Raw genomic sequence first — 13032 nt, 5'->3', positions numbered from 1 at the left:
GATTCCATCCTGATTGCAAAAGGCCTTTGAGGCCTGGCTTGGAGCCCCACGAGGGCCAGAAGGCAATCTGCTTGGGAACCCAGAGAATGAATGGCCATGCAGTCTAGAGATGCAGCATGCCCCCGCTTTGAGAGCAACCCTTCCTTCCTCCCGCTCTCCTGGGAAGCGGTCAGCTTGCCTCACCAGCAGCTGCTGTTACAACCCTGGAGGCAGCCTGGGGCCACCAAGGGAGGTGAAAGGCAAGGAAGGGCCCAGGGCTGCCTCATTCTCTGCAGGCAGACCTCTGTCCTTCTTCACGCCCACACTCCAGCCACCAGCCCGAAAATAGTCCTTTCCCCTCAGGTTCACCTTCTCCTCTTCCAGCTGACAGCCGGGAGAGACTCTCCTGCTTTCTGTGGAAACTGGGTACCCCCAACAAGAAGTGCCTCCAGAAACCCCACTTCCACCTCATACATGTCCTCTAGTTCCCCAGGGGAACCTGAAACACACACCAAATGAAACTAGAGTCAGCGTGGCAAAGAGCCAGCTGGGCACCCATCTTAGGGATGTCTCTGAGGATAGCTGACCACTCAGAAAAGGGTGCGGGACAGAGGCCCATGATCAGGGGATCCCGCTGGACAGCACACAGGCAGCTTGGAGTCTGAAGCTGAAGATACGTGGCTAGACCTGAGAGATCTACAGAGGATGCTGGGCGCCTTCCTCTTGCCTGTGCTGTGAAAGGGTTACCTGGTGGAGGAAGGAAGAGTTGAGAATGTGAGCATTGGCATCAACCACTGACGTTTCCCCTCACAGATGGTATGGCTAAGAGCAAGCACTTCCTTTCACCTATTTTTTTTTAAAAAAATTTATACGCATTGGTGTTTGACCTACATGTCTTTGTGACGGAGTCGGAGCCGCTGGAACTGGAGTTACAGACAGTTGTGAGCTGCCATGTGGGTGCTGGGAATTGAACCCAGTTCCTCTGAAAGAGCAGCCACTGCTCTTAACCACTGAGCATCTCTCCAGTCCTCCCTTCCACCTTTCTAGGCCTTGTTTTCTCATCTAGTAAATGGACCACTATTGTACCTCCTAATCTCCCTGCAAACGTGTGTGTATGCACGTGTGAGCAGGCAGAGGTGTGCATAACACATGTACATGTGAGCGAATGCCATGCATTGCATGTGTGCCTGCGGAGGCTAGGAGAGGACATCAGATCCCCTGGTGCTAGAGTTCCAGGAAGTTGTGAGCTTCCCAGTGTGGGTGCTGGGAACTGATCTCAGGTCCTCTGGAAGATCAACAGGTGCTCCTAACTGCTAAGGCATCTCTTCAACCGGTCCATCTTATTTTTGGAGAAGAGCTCACCAGTACAGTCTGACTGACTAGCCAGCAAACCCCAGGGATCCTCCTGTACCCGGGGCTGGGACTACAGGCAGGCACTATCAGGTCCTGGCTTTGGTTTTGGTGTTTTTGTTAACATGAGTTCAGGGGATCCAGCTCAGGCATTCACGCTTTCATAGCTAGGGCAGCACTTACTGACGGAGCCATCTCCCCAACCCTGTACCTACTGTGTAAAGGGCTCCAGCAGAAGTCCTGGCACTGCCAGGTTGCCATCGCCAGGTTGGGTCATTATTACTAATATTCTTTGAGCTATTACTTTCTTATTTGCCAAAGAGAAAAAACAATACACAGATTTCTTGTGGTCAGGGACTCGGTAGTGAGAGACCAATGGGACACTTAATAGATGTCAGACCTGCCATTCCCTCCCCCCAACCCCCACTCTCCCTCCCCCACAACGCCCCCTCTCCCCACCCTCCCCCCACAGCCTCTCCTGACTCTGCCACCCAGGAGCTAGAGACCCGGCTCCTACTCAGCTGGGCAACAGGTGGCAGGGTCCGTGGGACACAGGTGCAACTTTGCAGGAGTCAGGGGGTGTGACCCCTTCTGTTTCCTCCCACACTGCTTCCCCCAGCTGTGTGGGGCGGGGGGGGGGGGGAGGCTGCAAACACAGCCACGTGCAGTAGGAGGGCTGAGTAAGCGCCTTACTTCCTTCCCCCCCACCCCCCACCCCCGCCTGCCCCAGCAACTGTGGCCAGTGGGTGATTCACAATGCTTGTTAGGGCAGGCACTGTGAAATGAAGAGGGGTCACTTCCCTGAATTGTCCTGGCTGCCTGGTCCCCCAGCACACCTGGCTGGCTTGCTAACTGGCCTGGGGAACCACAGGGTGCCCTGCCTGGGTGGCAGCAGGCACCCAGGCCTTGCCAAACCAGGAGGTGTGGCCTTGGCTGGGCTCTTGTGCTGGAGCCTGGATTCTGCACGAGGCTCAATCTGAGTTTTGGCTTTCGTTTCATGTGCTTCAGCCAGACAGGCAACATAAATGTCCCCTGACTGCCACTCTGTACCAAGGCTGGGAGTGGCTCCCCTCCCGCTCCCTGGCCACACCTTTCACTCTCTTGGTGGCCTTGCAATGGACGCACAGCCAGGAGAGATGACATGGCTAGTATTCACACGGAGACAGGTCAGCCTGATGAGAGCCGAGAAGGTGGCCTAGGACCTGTTCTGAGGTGTGGCTTCTGTGCATCTGCTGGGTAAAGATGCCCTGGCATGGGGTGGAAAATAATAGACTGTTTCCCTCAGCAGCACCAGGGATTTCCTAGGGCATCTGCATGTGCCAGGCAAGCGCTCTGTCACCTGAACCATATCCACATACATATGGATATATGTGTGTGTGCGCGCGTGCGTGCGCGCTCATGTGCAAAACTTTTTCCAAGACAATATCAAGACCCTTTTCCTCAAAAACTCTACTTTTAAGAGCTTAAGGGTCAGGACCAGGATGTTTACCTAACATGGACAAGATTTATGTTGGGTTCAAGCATAAATACATGCGTGTAATTACAGAACTCAGGACATAGAAGCAGCAGGATCAGAAATTCGAAGCTAGACTGGGTTCCATGAGACCCTGTCCTGAAAAGAAAAACAAACAAACAAACAAACAAACAGAATTTAAGGGGCACTGGCCACAAAACTGCGTAAGGACATTCAACACAGCACTGGTAAGAAAAGAGAGAACACTGGACAAGACCTGAATTCCCAGTTGTGGGAAAGACTTACAGAGATACATTTTAATCATGCAGGGATACATCATCCCTGGGTGTGTCACCACAAAAATGACTTCAAATAGTGATACTGTTCAATGTTCCTGTTCACAAGAATTGCTCAAGAGTCTTATTAAAATGCAGATTCTGATCTGGCAGGCAAGTACGTGAGTGCGTGCGTGTGTGCGTGTGTGCATGCGTGCGTGTGTGCGCATGTGTGTGCGTGCATGTGTGCGTATGTGTGTGTCTGTGTGTGTGCCTGTGAGCGTGCATGAGCAAAGGCCACAGGAGGACTTTGAATATTTTGCTTTATCATGCTCTGCCACATTCCCTTGGGATAGACCCGGAGCTAGGCTGGCAGCCAGGTGGCCCCAATGCCCATCCTGTTTCTGCCCCTCACAGTCCACTAGTTTCCAGGCCCACGTGTGGCCATTTTCTGATTAAAGAAATTAATTCAAGAACTTATCTATTTTCATTTTTATGGTGTATGAGCATTTGCCTGCCTGCATGTATGTACACTCTATGCAATGTCTAATCAGAAAAGAGAGCCAGATCCCCTGGAACTGGAGCTACAAGCAGTTGTGAGGCACCATGTGGGTGCTGGGAACCAAACCTGGGTCTCCTGCAAGAGCAACATGTGCTCTTGACTGTTGAGCCATCTCTCCAAGCCCCCTTCTGGCATTGCTTTTGTCTTCTGTCTTTTTCCCCCTTCTCCTCCCCGTCTTATGTATCAACACTCCTGATTTTATTATCTTCATAACACAAGCACTTAGAACGGATCACTCGACTCTGTCTCTGCATATTGCCTCCCAGCATCCTCTTTGCTCTGAGGCGGAGCTCAACATACTCAAGCTTCAGCAAATTTTCTCTGTAGTCTTACCCTCTTTGCAGAAAACAGGCTTAGCTGCCACCGTAGCCGCTTTGTTTCCCGTCAGAAGGTCACTTTCCCCGGGCACACAGAGAACTCTTGGACTTCTTGTGCTGCGTCACTTTGTGTAGTTAATGCTCTCAACACACTTTTTTTTCTCTCTTTTCTTTCTTTTGTTTGCTTTTTGGTTTTTCAAGACAGGGTTTCCCTTCATAATCCTGACTCTCCTGAAGCTCGCTCTGTAGATCAGGCTGGCCTCAAACTCAGAAATCCACCTGCCTCTGACTCCTGAGTGCTGGGATTAAAGGTATGTGGCACCATTGCCCAACACTTACCACATTTTTTGCAGGAAGTCTAGAAGTTCTTAGGGACATTCACCATGTTTTCAAGAGTAGTATCAGCACAGAAAGATGGCTCCCCCCTCCTCTTGAGGCAGGGTCTTAAGGTATCTCAGGATGGCCTCCAACTCTATGTATCTAAGATGACTTTTTAATTTGATCCCCCTGCCTCCACTCCCCAAGCACTAGTATTCCAGACACACACATCCAGCTTTGTGAGATGCTGCCAATGAACCCAGGGCCTCATGCATGCTACGCGAGGGCTCCATCACCTGAGCCCCTCAGTGTGGGGTTAAATGAAGAAAAGTCTGTTACAAAGGAAAGTGTTTCTATTTTATAAAGAAAATATATTCAGGCATAGAAACATTCTAAAAGGCTGTACTATAAAATATATTTAAAATTAAAAAATTTTTTTCCAGACAGGGATTCTCTGTGTAGCCCTAGCTTTCCTAAAAATTCACTGTGTAGACCAGGCTGGCCTCAAACTGAGAGGCTGTCGGCTCTGCCTCGCAGGTGCTCGATTAAAGATGTGCCACCACTGCCTTAGGTTTTTGTTTCATTTTGTTTTGATTTTTAGTTTTTGTTGTTGTTTTTTTCAAGACAGGGTTTCCCTGTAGCTTTGGAGCCTGTCCTGGAACTTACTCTGTAGACCAGGCTGGCCTGGAATTCACAGAGCTCTGTCTGCCTCTGCCTCCCGAGTGCTGGGATTAAAGGTGTGCACCACCACTGCCCTATCTAGTTTTTAGATTTTTTAAAAGTTTGTTTTATGTGTATGAGGGCTTCGCCTATATATGTGTGTGTGCATGTCTGGTGCCCACGGAAGACAAACGAGGGCACTGTGTCCCCCAGAACCAGAGCTATGCATGATTGTGAGCCACCATGTGAATGCTGGGAGCTGAACCCAGGTCCTCTGCTAGATCAGCACGTCCTCGGCCCGAGCCAGCTCTCCAGCCACCTGTGAAATAACAGTAGGGTTCTGCTGGGTGATGAGATTGTGGGTTTAAAACTTTTATTCCTTATGCTAATTTGTATTTTCTGTAATAAATATCTATTGATTACGGGTTGACTTTGTTTGATTGCTTGCTTGCTTAGTTGGTTGCTTGCTTGCTTAGTTGGTTTGTTGGTTGGTTGGCTTTTAAAGACAGAGTTTCTCTGTATAGCCCTGGCTATCCTTGAACTGGGTCTATAGACCAGGCTGGCCTTGAACTCACAGAGATCCACCTGCCTCAACTTACCAAGTGCTGGGATTAACGATGTGTGCCACCACTGCCTGGCTGTATTAACTGTTTAATTGAGACAAAATTTACACTTATGCTGCTGGGTCACCAGACAGGTGTTTATGCCATGTTCCTGGTCCTCAGAACTGTGAGTCAAAATATACTTCTACCCTTTGTAAATCAGCCAGTTTTGGCTACTGGGGGATAACAGATGGAAACCAATAATATGGGCGCATAGGGGATCATTTTAGCTGAACTCATGGACTTCCATAACACTGACTCAGCATGAGAAAGCTACCCCTTTCCAATCCTCTTCACAACCTTCTAGTGGGCTAGCCTCTGACACCTCACTCTTAATGAAATGTGAAGTTTCCTTTTCATGAAAAGAGAATTGGCCTCAGGCTGGGAGTGTTCCCTGGGGACAGCTACTCCCAATGCAATTGACTTGCACACTTGACCTTCTACTTAGGGCAAAGATACAATGTCATCTTAAAAATATTTTCAAGTTGCAAGGGATAAAAGACAAACTAAGCCTTCATGATGGTGCCTACATATAATCTCAGCACTCAAGATTCAAGCCTAGCCTGGGTGACATAGCAAGTTCCAGGCTATCCTGGAGAACAGACAGAGACTTTTTCAGAGAGAGAGAGAGAGAGATAGAGAGAGAGAGAGAATGTTGCTCAGTGGGTGAGAGTGCTTGCTGTATAAGCAGGAGGAACTGAGTTCAAATCCCTAGCACTTACATAAACACAAGCGTGGCCGTCAATGCTTCCAACCCCAGCATTGGGCTAGAGACCTGTGGATCCTGGGAGTTCACTGGCCAACTAGCCTACTAAAAATGGTGAGCTTAAGGTCCTCTCCAAAAGCAAGGTGAGATGGCTCAGCATCTCATTTGCCATACAGTCCTAGTGACCTGAGTTAGATCCTCAGATCCAGACATTGGAACCCATGATAGAAGGAAAGAGCTGACACTCAGCTGTCCTCTGACTTCCACATGTGTGTCATGCCATGTGTGCATGTGTGCATGCACACACAAACATACACACACATAGGATGATGAATGACGTATAGAGTCATAGTGGAAGAGACCAGATATCCTTCTCTAGCCTCTTCAGGCATGGCATGGGTGTCAGGGCTTGTGTTATACAAGCACACACATGAGAGGAAGAAAGAAGAAAGGAAGGAAGAAAGGAAGGAAAGCACGAGCAAAGAAGTCAGGATCGCAAGGGGTGCGCCCACCCACTGAGACATTGGGGGCTGATCTAATGGGAGCTCACCAAAGTCAGCTGGACTGGGACTGATGGAGCATGTGATCAAACCGGACCCTCTGAACGTGGTGGACAAGGAGGGCTGACTGAGAAGCCAAGGACAATGGCACTGGGTTTTGATCCTACTGCATGTACTGGCTTTGTGGGAGCCTAGTCTGTTTGGATGCTCACCTTCCTAGACCTGGATGGAGGAGGGAGGACCTTGGACTTTCCACAAGGCAGGGAACCCTGACTGCTCTTTGGACTGGAGAGAGAGGGGGAGGGGGATGGGGAGAGGGGGAGGGAAATGGGAGGAGGGGAGGAGGTGGAAATTTTTAATGAAAAATAAATAAATAAAAGAAAAAAGAAAGAAAAGAAGGAAGAAAAAGAAGGAAGGAAGGAAGAAGAGAAAAAACAGAGAAGAGGTGAGTGTGGAAAGTGCCAGGTTCTCCAATTCAGTCTGGGGCCTGGGGCTCCCTGGTAGAAGCCACCAGCTGGGACCTGAGACACCACCATCCTTGTCCCTGGGGCTCCCAGGATGTCTAGTAGAGAAACTCTGGTCTTTGGAGTCATCTGACTAGGGCTCCTGTTTTAATTGCTATTGACTGGATAACTCAAGGCAAGTTGCTTATTTTGTGACATATTTTTCTCATGGCTAAAACGGAGCTGATGTCAACCTCTAGGGTCCTGCTGTGAGGTTTGAATGAGATCACCCCCCCCCCACACACACACACACACACACACAGGGCTCGGCCATGTAGCATACTGTGAATGTGGATTCCAGGGAATTCCTCAGGTTCCTGGAGAGATGAGGAAGTGGCTGGAGTGTGAGATGTCACAGCATCCGAATCATCGTTTGAGGGGAAATTGCACTCTGAGACATTCTTTACGTGAGCATGAGGCTGGACTGTGGAGGAGTCTTGCAGATGTCAGCTTCCAGTCCAACTTGGCCTTCCAGCCACACCTCATCCCACCAAAGTGGGTTCCAGAAGCCCCAGACTCAAGGCCCTACTCTTTGAGATGAAGGAAGCCGAAGGCAGAGCAGATCTTGGAAGTAGCAGCCAAATGTTCCCTGACACAGAAGACTCTAGGGCCTACGGAGCCAGCTGGAGGTTCACTGTCTGTCTGCTGAAGCCTCTGCTAGACTTTCTGGCTCCTCTATCCCTGGGAACCCAAGCATAAGATGTACTAAGCTGGCTCCCCTTTGCACCCATTGCCCCCATCAGTTCCCTTCGTGTGCTCTCTGGGAGAAGACGGAGGCTGGGAGGAGAGGGATGTGTCTGGGAGGGCTGGTCCAGCCTGCTGGGCCTCCATATCTGTATCCTTACCATGCTTCTCCATGTCTGCTTCCAGCTGGGAGGGGATGGGACAGCCCCGATTCCTCCCAGGAGACCGCGATATGACTCACTCCCCAGGATGGGCCAAGGGCAGCCTTTTTCCTGTAAAACTCATGTAGAACAAAGGAGTTCATCGTCCCACCTTGGAGAAGCAAATTGCGAACTAGAACATAACACCAGCTTTAACAACGTGGAAGTTTATTAACTTTTAATATAAATTAATTCTGGGTGGAAGTAGAATAGAACAAGAAAGGTAGGAAAACCTCATGATGTTTTGGGGGGGAATTCTACTTGTCAGCAACTCATGGACCAAGATGACTGCCACAGCTCCTACCAGCAGGCTCGGGCTCCAGGGAAACTTGGCAGAGACTTTAAGGGTGCTTTCACAACCCTAACAAGACCAAATGGGTAGGACTCAGCTAGGGCCAGGTCCACAGCTGGCTCAAAAGACAGCTGGGACACGACATCCTTTATCCAAGAGGCACTGGAACTAAACCTGCTTTTTTAAGCTAAACTGTCCATCTGCCCCCAGATGCTTCTCCAAATGGTACGTGCAATCACGCCACTCCTCTGCTCAAGAACCTGTGAATTCTCAACATGGTCTTCAAGTTCCTCAAAACAAGGCTCCCACTTTCCCTCCCAGCATCACATCCAGGCCCAGCACATTGCCTTCCCCCACTTCCTTTCACACTGTCTAGCTCCTGCACAGGCGTCCGTGTCCCTTAAACAGCCCACGGCTTGTCAACCACCCTCCTTGACCACTCCATCCTTCTTCTGGTTCGTCTTGTAGGATGCTAAGAACACATTATCTTCACCGTGGTAAAACCTTTCTCCACTCTTGTCTGCTCTGGGAATCTTTCTCAATCTTCTAGAAGTTTCCAAAACATTGTATCCTTCCTTCCTTCCTTCCTTCCTTCCTCCTTCCCTCCCTATTTCCCTCCCTCCCTCCCTTCGTGTCTTTCTTACTTTTAGATGGGAGTTCATATAATCCAAGCTGGTCTCAAATTTGCTATGTAGCTAAGGATGATCATGAACTTGATCCTTCTGCCTCAACCCTATGAATGCTGGGATTACAGAATGAACTACACCTGGTTTAAGTAGAGCTGGCGCTGGCATGTGTTCTAAGTGAGCTACACTCCAACCCAAGAATGTTCTTTTATATCACCAAGTTGCTTGAGAGCCAGGCATTTGGAAGGTGTCTGGGACTGGTCACTGGCAGAACCAGGGATCTATGTCAGAAGCCCTGGAGACTCAGTATCATTGCTGACATTAAGTCTCTCCCTCCAAACTGGAGCCTCCTGCTCACCATCATTAAGTTGTCAGCCCTACTTAATGAGTGAAGTATGCTCTCTCCTGGGAGATCCAGCCCACTTGGCATCCCAGATCTTCCAGAGCACTGGGTACTGGCTCAGAGCAAGTCCAAGGGACCTTCTGATCTCCCTGTCTGTAAAGGACAGACACTGACCAGGGCTGATAATCCAAGGTGTGACATTCCAATTAATCACTGAAGCTGTACCAGTTACCCTGCGCAGATCTGCCTGATATCCCCTCCTCTCGAAGGTCCAGGGCTCTTGGGATCAGCAAACACTGTGTCTCCTGCCACAAAGAGCTCAGATGTCCCACTCTGTAGCTCAGGGACAGCCACTCAGACTGGCCTTCGGGCCAGCGCTCTTCAGACCACAGCATGCTCTACCTGCTCTGTGGATGGAGTGGAGACTCTAATTATCAGCCCACAGAAGTATTTCACAACCCAAAGACTCGTCTGGGCTGTCTAGACTCCTTCCCTGGGAAGCCTACAGCCCTGGTCCTTGATTCCCTATCTGTTCACAGACTCTTACAGCACTAGACATCCTTCCTGGGGGAAAGGTAACCAAAAGTAGTCTCCCCAGGCTGCGGAGATGCAGGACTCATTTTGATCCCCTGCTTCTGTGTGTTCATGAAGAGGTCAGAGGACAACTTTCAGGAGTTGGTTCTCTCCTTCCGCCGCATGGGTCCTGAGGACCAAATCCAGGTGGTCAGGTCTGGCAGCAGGGCCTCTACCCCCTCAGCCACCTCGAGGCCCAGCATTGTCCACTTTGGCCATTTTGCTTGAGATCAACTTTTAAAAATGTATTTATTTTATTTGTATGGATGCTCTGCCTGCATGTATATTTGTGTACCACGTGTGTGCAGTACCTGTGGAGGCCAGAAGAGGGTGTAAGACCTCCTGGGATTAGAGTTAGATGGTGAGCAGCTATGTGGATGTCAGGAATCCAACCCAGGTCCTCTGGGAGATTCGCCAGTGCACTTAACTGTGTCTTTCTAGTCCCCTTGATACCAATTTTTAGAAATTATATTTTATTTTTTTGTCGAGAGAGTGTGCACACGCACGTGTGTTCATATGCTTGAGAGATTGCGTTCGGAGATCAGAGGATAACTTTTGAGAGTCAGCGTACTCCTGCTCCAGAGTGAGTCCCAGGGATTAAACAGAGGCCCAAGCACCTTTACCCACTGGGCCCTCTTGCCAGCCCTCAATTTTTTGTCTGTTTTTTTGTTTGTTTGTTTTGTTTTTTTTTTTTTTGATTGTTTGTTTGTCGAGACAGGGTTTCTCTGTGCAGCCCTGGCTGTCCTGGAACTCACTCTGTAGACCAGGTTGGCCTTGAATTTAGAGCTCTGCCTGCCTCTGCCTTCCAAGTGCTTGGATTAAGGACATGGGCTACCACAGCCTGGGCTAAAAGTGTGTGTATGCCAAAAAGTGTATGCATGCCAGTTACCTTATTTTTGTTTTCTTGTTTATTGTTGTTTGTTTTTGTTTAGGTCTTTTTTGTTAATTTCTCTCCCCCACACCTCCACCCCCACTCCCACAGAAGACCAAACCAAGGGCCTTGCTCTTGCCTACCACTGAGTTAAATCCCCCAGCCTTCTCTTGTCATTTTTTTTTTTTTGAGACAGACTCTCACTCTATACTTTAGAATGGCCTCAAATTCACCATTCTGCTTCAGTCTCCTGAGTCCTAGAATTTCAGGGGTGTCACTATATCTGTCTAAGATAGAATACTTAATTGACTCTGACTGTCTATGAACCGGGGCTGTGTCTGTCTCCTTACCTGCTTGACAAAGTGAAAGGGTCAGGTGGACAGGTTACCCCGCCCTTTCACCCCACTCCTCCCCAGTTCCTTGCTCTATGGAGAGAGGCGCCTTCAATCCTCGAAAGGAAAGGAACAGCATAGAAACCTTAAGCCTGTGATAGTCCTGCCAGCTCAGCACCCACTAGGCTGCTGCTAGACCATGGCGGGAAGAAGCCAGCTGGTCTCTGCCCCCTACAGTGACAGTCACAACGGCAGCTGAAGTTATGACGCTGTGCTAGACCACAGCTCTTTATGATCAGCTTCTGCTTTCTTAGTTAAGCCACACTGCGAGAGAGAGGAGAGAGAGAGAGAGAGAGAGAGAGAGAGAGAGAGAGAGAGAGAGAGAGAGAAAGACTTGTCCAAGTCTATACATCTTAAATCTTAAAAAGAGTAGGCTCTAATCCTTGCCTAAAACTTCCACCTTGCCCCTTGGCTGGACCTTCCCCTTCCCCTCATTTTTACTACTGCTGGTGGTGCCCTGCACGGGCTACTTCACCTCTCTAAACCTCCACTTTCTTTCCTGAAATGTACAGACAATAATTCTTCCCTGGCAGGTGGAGGAGGTTTCCATACACTGATTGTGTAAAACACAGGGAATGGCGGGAGAGCCATCACCCGCCAGCACCTTTTGGGCCCCCCGGGTAGCGGGCAGAGGAGAAAGGGGTGACCCACCATCCCCATCAGAAGACTGAGTTTCAGAGCCGTCCAGCTGTCCTCCTAAGGCGGGACAGCAAACTCTCCGGAGCTCTCGGGTTCTCCCCAGGCTCCGTTCCACATCACAGCCGATTAGTCACAGATACCGTCCCCTCCTCATGTATCACTGACAGCGCAGAGAAAGGGGTGATTGTTCCTCAGGAGGAAGGGTCTCTGGGCCCCTCTCTCCCACATAGCAGAGAGCCGGCACAGGGATGAGAGAGGGTGGAAGAGGAAGGGAAAGAGGGCAGACACAGGAAATGAGCGTGCGGTGGGTCCCAGGCAGGTGGACAGACCAGCTGAGGGGCCGCACTGTGGACAGCAGACAGACAGGGGTTCCGGGCTCAAAAAAAAAAACCAGAACGGGGTTAGCAGGAACAGAGGGTAGCTCTGAGCATCAGATCCAGCGCCCGTTTCCTCGACAGTAGCTTCCAACTGTGGAGGGCCCCTTCCCTCTCCCCCTGCCCCACCCCACTACTGGATAGATACAACTCAGCAGGTGCCTGGCCTCTGGGTCTCACCAGAGCGTTCCACATCTCTGGCTGGGATCCAAATTCCTTCCTTCAAAGCAACCAGGGTGGGCCAGCCTGTCAGAGCCCCAGCTTTCTGTAAAGCTGACTGTCAGGCCAGAGCCTGGAAGAGTCTAGAAGGAATCTGCATCCAGAGACTATCCGGAAGCACAGTCCTGGCAGTCACCTCCAGAGCTACCTCGTGCCCTTGCTGGTCCGTGACTTTGCTAGGCCCTACACTACAGCACCGGCCGTGTGCACAGTCCCTCTTTGTCACTCCCCTTAACACAGCTGAGACCAGCTGGCATTTCCACAAAGGGCTTCACTAAACACCAAGGAAGAACAAAAGAAAAATAATTACAGAAAACACAAAAAACCCAGCCCCAGCTGCCAAGTTCCCAAAATACAGGGTACCATTCCTTTGGGTGACAGCGCATTGCCCAAGAAGCCTGGGACAAGGCCTCGGGCACCCGGCCTGGTTCTCCTTGTTCTCAGGCCTGTGGTGGGTGTCATCTTGCTTCCCAGCCTGGGAACCCTTTGGTCACCCATGGGCTCATCTCTGGCCCCTTTCCTATTCAGCCTCACCCCAGGCCTCCCACTGGGCTTTAGGCTATGGCTAAAGGCAGGAGCCTTGTCCCCTAGAAG

This window comes from Microtus ochrogaster, chromosome 1 (genome assembly GCF_000317375.1).
Source record: "Microtus ochrogaster isolate Prairie Vole_2 chromosome 1, MicOch1.0, whole genome shotgun sequence".
Taxonomy (NCBI): Eukaryota; Metazoa; Chordata; class Mammalia; order Rodentia; family Cricetidae; genus Microtus; species Microtus ochrogaster.
This window is presented reverse-complemented; position numbering follows the sequence as displayed.